Source organism: Lactuca saligna, chromosome 7 (assembly GCF_052625555.1).
Source record: "Lactuca saligna cultivar CGN05327 chromosome 7, ASM5262555v1, whole genome shotgun sequence".
Classification (NCBI taxonomy): Eukaryota; Viridiplantae; Streptophyta; class Magnoliopsida; order Asterales; family Asteraceae; genus Lactuca; species Lactuca saligna.
In genome coordinates this window covers 177907979-177924770 of record NC_136423.1, presented here as the reverse complement: position 1 = coordinate 177924770, position 16792 = coordinate 177907979, and positions in this window count along the sequence as shown.

Genomic DNA, 16792 nt, shown 5'->3' with positions numbered 1-16792 from the left:
AACGTTATAAGTGGAGAAAATTGCAATAATGAGTTAATTTACCTCAATCAAATGTGTTTTTAGCGAACTTAAAATATTTTATATTTAAGTGGAGAAAATAGCAATAATGGGTTAATTTACCTCACTCAAATGTGTTTTTACCGAACTTATATTTTATATTTTAGTGATTGATGTGAAATAGGTTTTACTTGTTTCTATACTTGAGGATTTTGTCACGTCTAGATACAATGGTGCGTTCAAGTGTTAAACCAAACACAACATAATGTTAGCTTTGATTTACTCTTCTTCGCATGAGTCAAATCCATCAAGTCCCAAGACAACTATTCTTATTTCAGTTAATCAAACTATGTATCAAAGTTTCATGGAATGAATGAGATGAAATAATTAAGTCTACCTAATATCTTTAAAACAATGCATTACTTTAATGCAACACTTTGAATGTTTTTAAAGATTTAAAATCTGTATGCATTTACGTTAATCCAGTTGTTATGTGCGTCTATTATTTGAAAACCATATAAAACAAACAAATAAAAATTATCATGGTATTGCTTTAGACCTATGCAATTACAAAGGCATAAAGATGAATAAGAATAAAGACGTTTTGTGTACGATATCTCATAGTTGAAGGGTCAAATTACAAGTTTCATAGTTGGTGTATTTTTTGCCAACCAATAGCTAGGTTGCCATGTGGCCTCCACGTTTATATACTTCTAGAATGAAAAACACTTTGGAAAAGTTAATGTATTTTAATAAATATTTACTTTTTAACAGAGACCCCTTTTTTAAAAGTTACATGATAGGATCTGTTTTATTATTATCTTGTTTTTTCTATTCCTTAAAAAAAAATAGTAATTTACAGTTTTCGTCCATATAGTATACATGTACAACTTTGTTGATTTTATATATTATTTTATGATGTTTAATTTAAACCTTCGTGTGACCTACTAGGATCCCATATCAACGTATTATTTTGACGGGTGATTCATATAAGAAATCTTAATACGAGTATGAGAAGTGATGCCTTAATGAGAAGAACGAGGAAGATGAATGTTCCGTATAAATAAGGGAATTTGATTTATTAAGGTAATTAAGTATTTCAAATGTTCACATATTGGTAATATTGTTTTTTTTTTACTCATTTACCCAACTAATTTATTTCAGTCGTTCACAAATAACCAACTTTACCGACCATTGTAGGTTTTGGGTGATGTGACATCTACGTGGCTTGTACGCTGCAATACTCATCACCTACGTGGCATTGAGAAGTGTTTACATTATAAGAAGGGTAAGATACGACTACTTATTAATTAAAACCCTAGATCGATCGATGGCATCTTCTTCCTCATCCTTTTTCTTCCAAACGACAAGACGAATTGCAACCGGATCATCCATGTGATTGCGCCTTGCCATCTCGTGTGAAGACATCAAGAACCCCAGACAATCCTGGAAGGAAATCCAGAGTTTGTCAAAACTCACTGGTAATTCATATTTTTACTTCTTCTTCATCCTTCAATTTAATATGTTTTTATAAATTTCTTGAATAATGAAAAAAGTTCAAGCTGTAAATTTTGGCAATGGTTGGATGATGATGAAGGGAGGAAGGATGGAAGAGGGCATTACAAGATGAAAGCAAAAGAAAGCTGTAATCTTACCTTGAAAATTTGGACCTTGGAGAATGAAATCAGCATATGAAGGATGGAGATTGAAGAAGAGAAGAACATGAATAAACAAGAACTTGACAAAGTCAATTGGAAATTGTTTGCCCATAGATTTGCATTAATTTTCTTGTTTCTCTTGTATGTCAAAATGTTGTTTTAAATTATGTACTATGATGTAGTATGACTAAATTATGTATGCTTTTGTGATGTTTTCAATGAAAAAAGTTATATTCTATCATTGGAATGGAATTGTTATTAAACATAGTAGTATAAAAGATAATAAAAAACATTGTAATGGAATTGAATCATTGTAATTGAATCATTGGAATTGAATCATTGGAATGGTAGTGTACAAAACTAGTAATGTTATTGTGAATCATTGGAATGGAATTGTTCAAACAATGTAATAGAATTGTGATTACATTGTAATGGAATTGTGATTACAATTGATATTCTAAAAGATGGTAATAAATTATACACAATACAAATGGTATTAGAAAGATATGCAAAAGATGGTAATACACTATAAACATTCCAGGGAACATTGACTTCAAAAGATGTGTCAAAAGTTTTACATAACATAGTTAAACATTCATTACACCCAAAAGATGTGCAAAAAGTTAAACATTACACACTTAAACATGTATTTAAGCTATTCCAACTAGTTTTCAAAAGATGTGCCAAAAGATTCCAAAGTTAAAATATGTCAGTCAAAGATGCCAAAAACATTAACAACAGTACAATAAGCTAGAAGTTAATCCAACTCATACGGATGGTCATCACTGCTTCCCTATTTTCCCTCCCACATCTTTCTTATCTTCAGTTTTGTAATCCTTTCTGAAGGTTTCCTTGCCCTCTTTCCCACTACAACTTGAAAAGCTAGTATTTCCACTTGATCTTGGACTACAATGTGGTTAGCATATTCAACTTGAACTTGCACTTCAGGTTCAATTTCAGTTTGAACTGCAGGGTGAATTTCAACTTGGTTAGCATCATGAACTTCAAGATGAATTTCAGGTTCAACTTCAACTTGCACTTCATCTTGAACTTCATGTTGCACTCCATCTTGGACTTCAGGTTCTACTCCATCTTCAACTTCAAGTTGCACATCATCTTCAAATTCAAGATCAAAATAGTCAACATCACTTTCAGGTTCTATTTCAACTTCACTGTCACTATCAATATCAACTTCATGTGCCAATGCAACCTTCACTTTACATGTTTTGCATTACTTGAAAAGTTAAGTTATGCCAAATATGTTAAGTTATACAAGTTATATATAAATAAATATATCAAACATACCAGCTTTCTTGGATTTCTTTTTCTTTGAACTTGCATTTGATGATTCCCCAATTGGTTTCTGAGGACAGGTTATTCTATTATGTCCACTTTCACTACATATGTTGCATTTCATCACATTACCTCTTTTTGTGATTGAATGGCTTTTTCATTGGTTTTCCCTCTCATTCTAATCCCTTTCCTTTTTGTTGATGGTCTTCCTGGTAGCCTTCTCCTTTTGGGGGGCAATGGGCTGATGTAGTCTACATGAGGCCACATGTCACTACTATTTAGTGGGTTAATGGTATACCAGTAACAGTTTAGGTACGTTAATGTGGTAAACCATGGTGACAGATACTCCTCTACATCCCTATTGAGGCTTGCAATGCAAGCATACCCATGCACACAAGGGTAACCTGTTAACTGCCAAGTTCTGCAGACACATGTCCTGCTACCAATATCCACAACATATGCATCATACCCAAGTTTGACTTCATACTATTGATAACCAGATGGTATTACTTTCCAAAACTTGTCCATATACACATGTTAAAAGGCATAAGGACAAACATTTTTAAGCACTTACCTTTGAAGATCCTTAAGCTTGGACAACTTCAGCCTAATGGTAGGACATATGGTTAAATCCCAAGATTTCCCCTTAATCTTCTGTCTATAAAGCCTCTCCATCATATAAATTCGAATTTCTTTTAACATGGTGATTAGTGGTCTCTTCCTGGCAACTCCAATCACAGAGTTGAAACTCTCAGATATACCATTTTCATATGCATCACAAGCCCTATCAGTCTGAAAAAATGTTTTACTGCAAGTTTTAGGGTCCTTTTCCATCAAATGGTCATAAGCTATGGTCATAAGCTAGTGGCTCTAATTTCTTGATTTCATTCATGTGTTGTTCAAATTTTTCAGGGGTAGTAGCTGCAACAGCATACCAGAAAAGCTTTCTAAACAGTTGGCCCTTAAACCTTTTCATGAAGTTAGCACATATGTGCCTAGCACATTGTCTATGCTCTGTTGTTGGGACCCTTTCCTTCACAGCCTCAAGTAATCCCTGTTAGCAATAGACACAAAACTTAAACAACAAAAACATAACATAAGCTAAAATAAATATGGAAATAATAGAAATTGATTACTTTGTATTGGTCTGATATTAAGGTTAGTCCATGCCCAACTCCCATTCCAAGGTCCTCAATTAGAAGGTCAATAAACCACTTTCATGTTTATTTACTTTCCATTGATACAACAGCCTAAGCAATGGGATATATATATATATATATATATATATATATATATATATATATATATATATATATATATATATATATATGGTTATTTGCATCTCTACCTATAGTAGAGAGCAACTGACCTCTGCATATGCCCTTTAGGAAGCAACCATCTAGTCCAATTACCCTCCTACAACCTTCAATCCATCTATCCTTCAATCCCTTGAAACATACATAAAACTTCGAGAAATATGTGGTTCCATCAGGCATGACATCTACATCCATCTTCACTATTGATCCAGGGTTAGTCCTTCTTATCTCTTTTGCATGGCTCCATGTTTTTTGCATAATGCTCTTTTAAAGTACCCTCTATCTCCTGAAATGCATACTTCCTTGCATTTCTACATTGACCAACACTTGCAATCAAATTAAATTTCTTGTTGACTTTAGCTTTCAACTTCCGTATACACATCTTTGGTTTCTGAAGTATATGATTCATGAAATTCTTTGCTATCCATTTATAGGTAACAATGGACCCAAATTTGAACACTCTGAATTACATCAGGTGTACGACTCAGCGATGATACCTTTGGAGGACATTCAGGTTGATGACAACCTGAATTACATCGAGTGACCTGTGGCTATCCTCGACAGGAAGTCGAATGATCTGAGGAACAAAAGAGTGGAGCTGGTGAAGGTGCAATGGCAGCACCAGAAGGGCTCGGAATGGACTTGGGAGCCGGTGGATGAAATGATGGTGCATTACCCGGAATAGTTCCGGGAACAAGCAGCAGACTTCGAGGACGAAGTCTAAGATAAGTAGGGGAGATTTGTAACACCGGATTCCTGGTACGATTCCTGTTTATGTATTTTTCTCATTTTGCCTTGGACTCAGCGAGTTGGAGGCCCGACTCGCCGAGTAGGAGCGATTTTGGCACTGGATTTAAGTGAGGGACTCGGCGAGTCGGGTCTTAGACTCGACGAGTCCATGTTGGACGAGTAAAACCCTAACCAGGGTGTTTGCACCCTATTTAAACACTCTAACTCGGCCTCCCTTGTCCCTAACATTTCCAGAGAGCTGTAGAGCGAAACCCTAGCCCCCATATTTTTCTTGTGAGTGACTTTTGGCTTGGTGAAGGAAGTTTGGATCTTAGAAGAAAAAGGAGGAGGTTGAAGAGTGAAAGGAGGGGAAGTAGATCCGAAATCTACACTGTGAGAAGCTTCCATTCAGGTAGAAAAGTTCCTACCTTATTCACTAGTTCATTAGATCCCCTTTTTGTCCCTAATTGATGGTTTTCAAGCCCTAAAACCTCAAACCCCATGTAGTTATGCTCTATGTTCTGAAAGGACTTCAGATCTGGACCTTATGGACACCTTAGAAGTGTAAAGTCTCTGTGGTTGAAGTGATTGAGGTCCCTACTGAGTGTATGACCTCATAAAGAGCTTGGAATTGCCTTTTGGAGCTCATAGGGCCATGCATGCACGTAAAGTTTGTAACTTTACGTGATGAGCATACTCTAGGAGCTTAGATCTATGGTTTGGAACTGTTGCACGTCTCAAATTTGGTATGTATGGGAGGAGGGTTGGAGGGACTCGACAAGTTCCAAATTGGACTCGGCGAGTTCTATGAAGATGGTCTTAGACTCGATGAGTTGGATGAACAACTCGGCGAATCCTTTGAAGATTGCCTGGAACTCGACGAGTTGTTCTTCAAACTCGGTGAGTCATATGAACTGTTACTGAGTTAAGAGGGGTTTAAGTGTAGAAGGTCCAACCCTTCGTAGCTGTACGCGGGATGAGCAATTTAACGTGTAGAATTAGTCCCAGAAACCCAAATCCTCAAGATGGATGCTCTGGTGAGGATTTGGAAGCGAGTAGGAGAGGGACTCGGCGAGTCTGTGCCATGACTCAGCGAGTCCAATCAATTGGAAGTTGACTTTGACCAAGGAGTTGACCTTGGAACAGGGGTAGGTCAGTTATTTGACCTAAGGGTGTTTGGGAGTAACTAATCTATGCTTATGGATTTATAGCCGGAGGATTGCCGGTGCAACAATCAGTCGTCTAGCAAGCAGACTTTCAGCAACTACTTTTCGAGGTGAGTTACCTTCCAGTAGCGATGGGTCTACGACCATAATGCCAACCCACCAGTAGGAGTTGTATGGTAGATGATTGTCTTTGTGATATCATCTAGGTTTGCTACTACCTGATATGTTAAATACTGGCATGATATGTTATATGTGATAGCAGTAGATTTCGGTTGTTAGGACCGAAGGGTAGGTCAGGCACCCGAGATATGTCTGACAGTATGTGATGGTATGTTTGTATGCTGACATGATATGTTATATGTGATAGGGGTAATAGGAGGGGAATAGTCCCTAAGTGCGGTTGTTAGGACCGACGGGTAGGTCAGCACCCCATAATAGCTTGACATGGGTAGGTCAATACCCCAGAATGGTTTGACACGGGTAGGACGGCACCCCAGATTGGCCGCACAGGTAGGTCGGGCACCCCAGAATGGCCGTACCGGGTAGGTCGGGCACCCCATAATTTCCCGATAGTATGTATGGTATATGATTGTATGGTATATGGTATGATGGGGGAACTCATTAAGCTTTGTGCTTACAGTTTACAGATTTGGTTTCAGGTACCTCTTCAGCGAAGGGGAAGGAGCTGGCATGGTAGCGACACATCATACACACACTCCCGTTTTCCGCATCATGAGATATTATGGGATTTGTACTATGACATTATTATGATTTATGTTTTGGGTTACAGACACGAAATATGTTTTAAGAAATGATATGGTCGAATATTGTTTATTTACAAATGTTTTACAAAGTGTTTAATTGAAAAATGAAATTTTTGGACTTGAAAAATTGGGTCGTTACAATCATATTATTCAAATTCTCCACAGTCGGTAATATGTTGGAAGTAGATATGAATCAATACTATAATGAGTTGGCTTGTAGATGTCTAAGGTATTGGACATAGCAAGAGTTGCTACAACACTCATGAGTGCTCATACGTTATGAGTATTGGATTCAATCCACGCTCACTTGTATCACTTCATGAAATTTATCTCGAGTGATCGTGAGACGATATTATCATATAAGTCTTCAAACCTAGAGATATGAGTTGTTGACTATGAGTTGGTTATACATTGATTGCACGAAAACGTATTGGTAATTCGATGTTATAAAACATGCCTTTGCATATAGTTCAACAAGTAGTAGAACAAGAATATGAGTCGAAGTTTGTCTGTTCCTTCTTGGATTAGAAGCGATATCTGAGCCCCTCGATGATTTTGTTTTGACTTATGTACCGGGCCCGGTCAGAACTAAATCGATGTGTTCGATTAAGTTCTATGTCGAGCAAATGGGAAATCGGGAAACAAACTGTTGGACAATAAGTAAGATATTGTTCCATGTATTTGTCCGACTAATATCTAGAACAAATGATTATATGATCACTTATCTTAAATGGCATATCATCATCATCTCAGTTCCGCGAGACCTTGAAAGAGCTACGATTGTTGATCGGTTCCTGAAGTTATTCTTGAAATTATAGTTACTAGACTTATCCAAGTGGGAGACTGTTGGATTAGGTGTCTAAGTTCATAACTATTTGTAGGATGTACTTGACCCGGTTGGCATGGTCCATTTGGGTTGCATGGAATTGCAACACTTGGATAGACTAAATGGGAGAAAGGACACCTAAGGTTTATTAATATATTATAAGTTCTAATATATTAATAATATTATTTAATTAGTATTGATCAAGAATTAATATGGAACTAATTAGGTGATCAAAATGAGACTAATTAAATATATGAGGTTGATTTTGTAAATCATCAATTCTTGTATAGTGGGCTAATGATCCATGGTTTATTGAATTGGGCTAAAACCCATAAGGTGCTCCATTGATAGTCCATGGAGGTTATAAACCCATAGATCATGGAATATGAAAAGCCATGCACATTAGGGTTTACATGGAGTAACCCTACTTGTGGCACACTATATAAGAAGCTCCATGGTTAGCAAAATCGGTCACTAAGTGAATATCAAGAGGGATAGTCGATTTTGAGTGTTACTGAACTTCTCTCAAAGTTATTACAAGAGTTGTGGTGTTGTGTGAAACATTTGAGGCATCACACTCGAGGTGCTAGGATCATAAGGTTCTCAAGGAATCCAAGCAATAAGAAAGGTATGTTTTCTTATTAGCTTTTATGTTTCAAAGTTCCCCATGCCATGCTAGTTAGGTTAAGAACCTTGGAAAATCAAATTTGCATGTATCTTAGTAAAACATAGATCCAAGGTTTCTAGGGTTGCATGTACACCTTAGGTGTGTTAGAATGCTCAAATCCCTTCAATCATAACATAATCTTGTATGGGTAATTTGGGAGTACTTACTTGAGCTCGGCAGATTGCATGCACCACACCCTTTTTCTTATTCTTTTTTTTTTTTAAGTTCTTTTCTCTTTTTACAAAACTCTTTTTCTTTTCTCAAATTCTTTTTGTTCAAATGGTTTTTCTTTTGAAAATTTATATACCAATTTCTTAGTTTGAGTTCAGACACACCTGGAAGTGTACCCGAATCCCTCAAACCAAGGCTCTGATACCAACTTGAAACATCCCAAAAATACAAACCAAAAATTTCCTTTTTAAATCATTAATAAAACCATAAATCATCCATCATCATAATAAAAATCAAGAACCATGTATCTCAAAAACATCATGTCAAAAACTGTATAAAAATCATATAAGTAATCATCAGAGTCTAAAACAATCCTAGGCTGAAACTGTGGTGTGTGCCATGCGATCATCCCGAGTCCTTCCCTTTGCTAGTGGAAGTACCTGAAACCATAACTAAAAACTATAAGCACAAAGCTTAGTGAGTCTCCCCAAGCCACCACATACTATGCACATAAATCATAAATTAGGCCTAGCCCACTGCATCGGGCCCCATCCGGCATCGGACGAGTCCGACATCGGGCCCCGCCTGGCATCAGATCGAGGTTCGGCATAACTTGGGCCTAGCCCTTGCATTGGGCCCCGCCCGACATCAGACTGAAGTTCGGTATACATATCATGAGCAACATAGCATAAACATAAACATAAGCTTAACAAGAAAGCTAACATTCCTTGGGATTACCCCGACATCGAACCAAAGTCCGAAGACATAGTCATACACATGCAATAATCTCAAAGACATCAAGCATACTAACTACATCGGGTCCCGCCCGACATCAGACCGATGTCCGGAATATAAAACTTACATCGGGCTAACCCCAACACATACAATCACACATAAACGGGCGGGCCTTGTTACCTTAGACCCGTTCCTATAAGAGAAGACTCACCTCTCAAACTGAATGCTGAACTCGTGCGTGAGGAATCTCTGCTAGCTACTCCCACGAATCCTAGGCTAACTCTATACAATAATACTTAGTCAGACAAACTGAGAATCATTCTAAGGGTAAAATGACCATTTTACCCCTACTCTGATTTGTACCATAAACAAGGCCCAATTCCATCTAATCTTTCTAAGTCCACTAATGGCCCATTAAAGGCCCATTAATTGACCAATTTTTCTAAATTGGGCCCAACTTCTCAAATGGGCCTTCCTTAAGCCCAAACATATTCTTAACCCAAATTATCTGACTTCTGATTGCCCACTAAGGCCCAAAGACCCAAAGTATGGGCCAAACTGAGGCCCAAAACACCAAGCCCACATCTGTTGAGTACGCGAGGCGTACTCCTATGTATGCTAAGCGTACTGGCTTAATGGCATGTACGCTACGCGTACCTTCTTGTACGCCCAACGTACTTCACTGTTAAGTCACTTTTCCCATCAAGTGCTTAATACTTTAATCTAAAGGCTACAAACACAGATCTAAGTCCTCTTCAATGTCTTGATCCATAAAGTCGATCACTTGGTGGCTTGCAACCCACCAAATGAACCCAACTTGGAAAAATAGCAATAAACTTCCATGGATATGGCTAGATCTCATGCATGGTTACATAAAGTCCTTAAATGTTGAAACTTTACTGCTAAAGGAATGCTTTGAGCTCCAAGGGTGGCAACCCTAAGCTCAGAAACGAAGTTGCATGAAAAAGATCCAACCTTTGGACCTCAAAAGGTCCAAAGCTCCATAATCCTAAATCTAACCTTCTAAGAGGAAAGATGGAAGCTTTATACCTCCTATGAGTGCCAAAAAGGTGAAATGGTTCCAAATCAGTGAGCTCAAGATACTCAAGTTCTTCTTCATCAACTCCTATTCTCTTCCCCAAGCTTTTCTTCACCAAAATGAGCTAAAAAGGTCAAACACACACAATAATGGAGTATGAGGGCATATTAGGGTTTTCTGATGGCGAGGGACTCGTAAGGAGGCTAGGGTTTGAGCCATAATGGGACATTACATTCCATTGCCCAAATAAAAATCCTACAAACTTCAAAAAAAAAAAAAAAAAAAACCTTGAAATTTTAAACCTACAAACTCAAAAAAACATACATTAAACGATTTAAAATAAACGCACTACATGAAATCGTAGGCGCCATCTCACCCAATACCACAAAAGTGTGGTCTCATACCACACCCAAGGAGTGGTGTCACTTTTTTTTTAATTAAATAAAAACTATATTTTTAATAAAAACCATTCATTTCATTACTTCAAAATAAAAATAACATTACATTCCATTGCCCAAATAAAAATCCTACAAACTTCAAAAAAAAAAAAAAAAAAAAACTTGAAATTTTAAACCTTCAAACTCAAAAAAACATACATTAAACGATTTAAAATAAATGCACTACATGAAGTCGTCCTCCGAGAACTCGTCTTCCGGGTCCTCATCCGGATCTAAATTGAGGTTAATGTGTTGCATCCCGTAGATGTGTTCCACCAAATCCATTAGAAGATAGTGAAATGTTTCATTGCAATGAACCTCTGCTCTCTTTTCAATGTACTCATCGCCCCCAATTTATATTGCTTGTGTTGCGGGAATGGTTTCTTCTTCATCATAATCACATATCGCTCTTCCTTCATTTCCGATAATCATATTATGCAGTATTATACATGCATACATGATTTCATACATTTTTTCCTCGCTGAAAAAATTGTTGGTTTTTTCAATATAAACCAACGTTTCTTGAGAGCTCCAAAAGCCCGCTCGACATCCTTCATAGCTCTTTCTTGAGCTTTCTTGAATTTTTTCCGATGTGTACCATTCGGACACATAAACGATTTAACAAAGACTTCATACTCAGGATAGATCTCATCAACTAGATAATAACCATATTTATATGGTGTTCCACGCAAGTGGAAAGAAGAATCTGGTGCAGATCCATTGTATATGTTGTTAAATATAGGTGACCGATTAAGAACATTAATGTCGTTGAGGGATCCAGGAGAGCCAAAAAAAAGCATGTCAAATCCACTGATCCTGGGATGCCACCGTTTCAAAATAGTGTCTTAATTTAGTAGAAGCAGTTACTAAAACAAGTACTATGAGTTTTTTAAGGTGGGAGTACCTGGTCTTAGGATCCAAGAGACTTTTACTTACATAGTAGATGAGATGTTGGTCCCCTTTAAGATCCTTAGCCAAGACTATGATATGATATCTCCAATTTTACGGCGAGAAAAGACCGATTTGTTTATGCTTTGTTTTTTAAAATCAGACTAATCTTTTAAAGAAAACAGTTGCGGAATTTGTTCCCAAAACAAAATATGATAAGAATTTATCAAAGCATTCCTTTAAAGAAATGTGTTTTCATTATATAACAAAATCTCGGGATATCATGTTCTGATACAGACACATAAGCATAAGCAGAACTTACATTTATTTACATTAATGATTTACATCTCTTTTAATCTCTCAGTGAAATATGTCTTCGTATTGATACATGTGATACAAAGAAAACTGAGTGGGTCAGGCTTAGGAGCCTGGTGAGCATATAGGGTTTTCGACCCACAATAATATAATTATTATATTCAACCATCAAACAATCAACCCAATTACCCATCCCCATTATCTTTTTTATTTCTTAGGATTTTACCCTGATATGTTAAATACTGGCATGATATGTTATATGTGATAGCAGTAGATTTCGGTTGTTAGGACCGAAGGGTAGGTCAGGCACCCGAGATATGTCTGACAGTATGTGATGGTATGTTTGTATGCTGACATGATATGTTATATGTGATAGTGGTAGTAGGAGGGGAATAGTCCCTAAGTGCGGTTGTTAGGACCGACGGGTAGGTCAGCACCTCATAATAGCCTGACATGGGTAGGTCAACACCCCATAATGGTTTGACACGGGTAGGACGGCACCCCAGATTGGCCGCACAGGTAGGTCGGGTACCCCAGAATGGCCGTACCGGGTAGGTCGGGCACCCCAAAATTTCCCGATAGTATGTATGCTATATGATTGTATGGTATGTGGTATGATGGGGGAACTCATTAAGCTTTGTGCTTACAGTTTACATATTTGGTTTCAGGTACCTCTTCAGCGAAGGGGAAGGAGCTGGCGTGGTAGCGACACATCATACACACACTCCCGTTTTCCGCATCATGAGATATTATGTGATTTGTACTCTAACATTATTATGATTTATGTTTTGGGTTACAGACACGAAATATGTTTTAAGAAATGATATGGTCGAATGTTGTTTATTTACAAATGTTTTACAAAGTGTTTAATTGAAAAATGAAATTTTTGGACTTGAAAAATTGGGTCGTTACAATCATATTATTCAAATTCTCCACAGTCGGTAATATGTTGGAAGTAGATATGAATCAAGACTATCATGAGTTGGCTTGTAGATGTCTAAGGTATTGGACATAGCAAGAGTTGCTACAACACTCATGAGTGCTCATACGTTATGAGTATTGGATTCAATCCACGCTCACTTGTATCACTTCATGAAATTTATCTCGAGTGATCGTGAGACGATATTATCATATAAGTCTTCAAACCTAGAGATATGAGTTGTTGACTATGAGTTGGTTATACATTGATTGCACGAAAAACGTATTGGTAATTCGATGTTATAAAACATGCCTTTGCATATAGTTCAACAAGTAGTAGAACAAGAATATGAGTCGAAGTTTGTCTGTTCCTTCTTGGATTAGAAGCGATATCTGAGCCCCTCGATGATTTTGTTTTGACTTATGTACCGGGCCCGGTCAGAACTAAATCGATGTGTTCGATTAAGTTCTATGTCGAACAAATGGGAAATCGGGAAACAAACTGTTGGACAATAAGTAAGATATTGTTCCATGTATTTGTCCGACTAATATCTAGAACAAATGATTATATGATCACTTATCTTAAATGGCATATCATCATCATCTCAGTTCCGCGAGACCTTGAAAGAGCTACGATTGTTGATCGGTTCCTGAAGTTATTCTTGAAATTATAGTTACTAGACTTATCCAAGTGGGAGACTGTTGGATTAGGTGTCTAAGTTCATAACTATTTGTAGGATGTACTTGACCCGGTTGGCATGGTCCATTTGGGTTGCATGGCATTGCAACACTTGGATAGACTAAATGGGAGAAAGGACACCTAAGGTTTATTAATATATTATAAGTTCTAATATATTAATAATATTATTTAATTAGTATTGATCAAGAATTAATATGGAACTAATTAGGTGATCAAAATGAGACTAATTAAATAGATGGGGTTGATTTTGTAAATCATCAATTATTGTATAGTGGGCTAATGATCCATGGTTTATTGAATTGGGCTAAAACCCATAAGGTGCTCCATTGATAGTCCATGGAGGTTATAAACCCATAGATCATGGAATATGAAAAGCCATGCACATTAGGGTTTACATGGAGTAACCCTACTTGTGGCACACTATATAAGAAGCTCCATGGTTAGCAAAATCGGTCACTAAGTGAATATCAAGAGGGATAGTCGATTTTGAGTGTTACTGAACTTCTCTCAAAGTTATTACAAGAGTTGTGGTGTTGTGTGAAACATTTGAGGCATCACACTCGAGGTGCTAGGATCATAAGGTTCTCAAGGAATCCAAGCAATAAGAAAGGTATGTTTTCTTATTAGCTTTTATGTTTCAAAGTTCCCCATGCCATGCTAGTTAGGTTAAGAACCTTGGAAAATCAAATTTGCATGTATCTTAGTAAAACATAGATCCAAGGTTTCTAGGGTTGCATGTACACCTTAGGTGTGTTAGAATGCTCAAATCCCTTCAATCATAACATAATCTTGTATGGGTAATTTGGGAGTACTTACTTGAGCTCGGCAGATTGCATGCACCACACCCTTTTTCTTATTCTTTTTTTTTTTTTAAGTTCTTTTCTCTTTTTACAAAACTCTTTTTCTTTTCTCAAATTCTTTTTGTTCAAATGGTTTTTCTTTTGAAAATTTATATACCAATTTCTTAGTTTGAGTTCAGACACACCTGGAAGTGTACCCGAATCCCTCAAACCAAGGCTCTGATACCAACTTGAAACATCCCAAAAATACAAACCAAAAATTTCCTTTTTAAATCATTAATAAAACCATAAATCATCCATCATCATAATAAAAATCAAGAACCATGTATCTCAAAAACATCATGTCAAAAACTGTATAAAAATCATATAAGTAATCATCAGAGTCTAAAACAATCCTAGGCTGAAACTGTGGTGTGTGCCATGCGATCATCCCGAGTCCTTCCCTTTGCTAGTGGAAGTACCTGAAACCATAACTAAAAACTATAAGCACAAAGCTTAGTGAGTCTCCCCAAGCCACCACATACTATGCACATAAATCATAAATTAGGCCTAGCCCACTGCTTCGGGCCCCATCCGGCATCGGACGAGTCCGACATCGGGCCCCGCCTGGCATCAGATCGAGGTTCGGCATAACTTGGGCCTAGCCCTTGCATTGGGCCCCGCCCGACATCAGACTGAAGTTTGGTATACATATCATGAGCAACATAGCATAAACATAAACATAAGCTTAACAAGAAAGCTAACATTCCTTGGGATTACCCCGACATCGAACCAATGTCCGAAGACATAGTCATACACATGCAATAATCTCGAAGACATCAAGCATACTAAGGCGCTGTTTGTTTTTTCTGAGGCAAAATGTCTGCAGTCTGCGGACCACATCTGTAGACCTCTGCAGTAGAAGAGGTGGACCAAATGTCTGCAGTCTGAAAAAAGAAGATTGTTTGTTTTTTTAACATCTGCGGGCTATTAAAATAAACTGATTTTTTAAAATTTCAAAGCGAATTTTTTATATATTTTTACGACTTTCTTATAAATATATAACGAATCTAGATCAACTTTTATGTATTATTATATAAAAAATAAAAATAAAAATGGTATTAATTCATATACATATTTGATAAAAACCAACAACTTTGATTGTAAAGTTATAACTAAACATTATAATTAGTGATCAAAGAATTTGATACATAAATAGATGGAAATAAACTTCGATTTTTTCAAATAAATCTATTAAAAACATACGATAAATATTTTCTCGAGAAATTGATGATACTCTATTAAATAAAGTTTTACAAAATTTTGGCAAAAAAATATAAGAATATATTATGATTTTTTTTTTCATATTTATATAAACAACTTCAACGACTATTATTATAATAAATTTTTATTTATAAATTTGTTAAAAATATCATGTTTGTATCGTCAAATGTTTTTTTTTTTAAGTTTTGTAATTTTTTTTTTCATATTGTTTATCATTAATAAAGTTGGAAAAAATATAAATTAAAAAAAAAACTTAAAAAAAATAAAGATATATATGTTTTTTTAAGCTAGAAGATGTTTGAAGATGTTAGAAGACTCTGGTCCACATCTGCGCCAAGAAGAGGGTGCGCAGACATTTTTAGGTCTGCAGTCTTCAAAAAAACAAACAGTCTACGAAGACTAATGTCTGCGCGTGGTCTGCGCGGCGCAGACAGAAGACATCTCGCAGATTTGCAGACAAAAAACAAACACTACCTAACTACATCGGGTCCCGCCCGACATCAGACCAAAGTCCGGAATATAAAACTTACATCGGGCTAACCCCAACACATACAATCACACATAAACGGGCGGGCCTTGGTACCTTAGACCCGTTCCTATAAGAGAAGACTCACCTCTCAAACTGAATGCTGAACTCGTGCGTGAGGAATCTCTGCTAGCTACTCCCACGAATCCTAGGCTAACTCTATACAATAATACTTAGTTAGACAAACTGAGAATCCTTCTAAGGGTAAAATGACCATTTTACCCCTACTCTGATTTGTACCATAAACAAGGCCCAATTCCATCTAATCTTTCTAAGTCCACTAATGGCCCATTAAAGGCCCATTAATTGACCAATTTTTCTAAATTGGGCCCAACTTCTCAAAAGGGCCTTCCTTAAGCCCAAACATATTCGTAACCCAAATTATCTGACTTCTGATTGCCCACTAAGGCCCAAAGACCCAAAGTATGGGCCAAACTGAGGCCCAAAACACCAAGCTCACACCTGTTGAGTACGCGGGGCGTACTCCTATGTATGCTAAGCGTACTGGCTTAATGGCATGTACGCTACGCGTACCTTCTTGTACGCCCAACGTACTTCACTGTTAAGTCACTTTTCCCATCAAG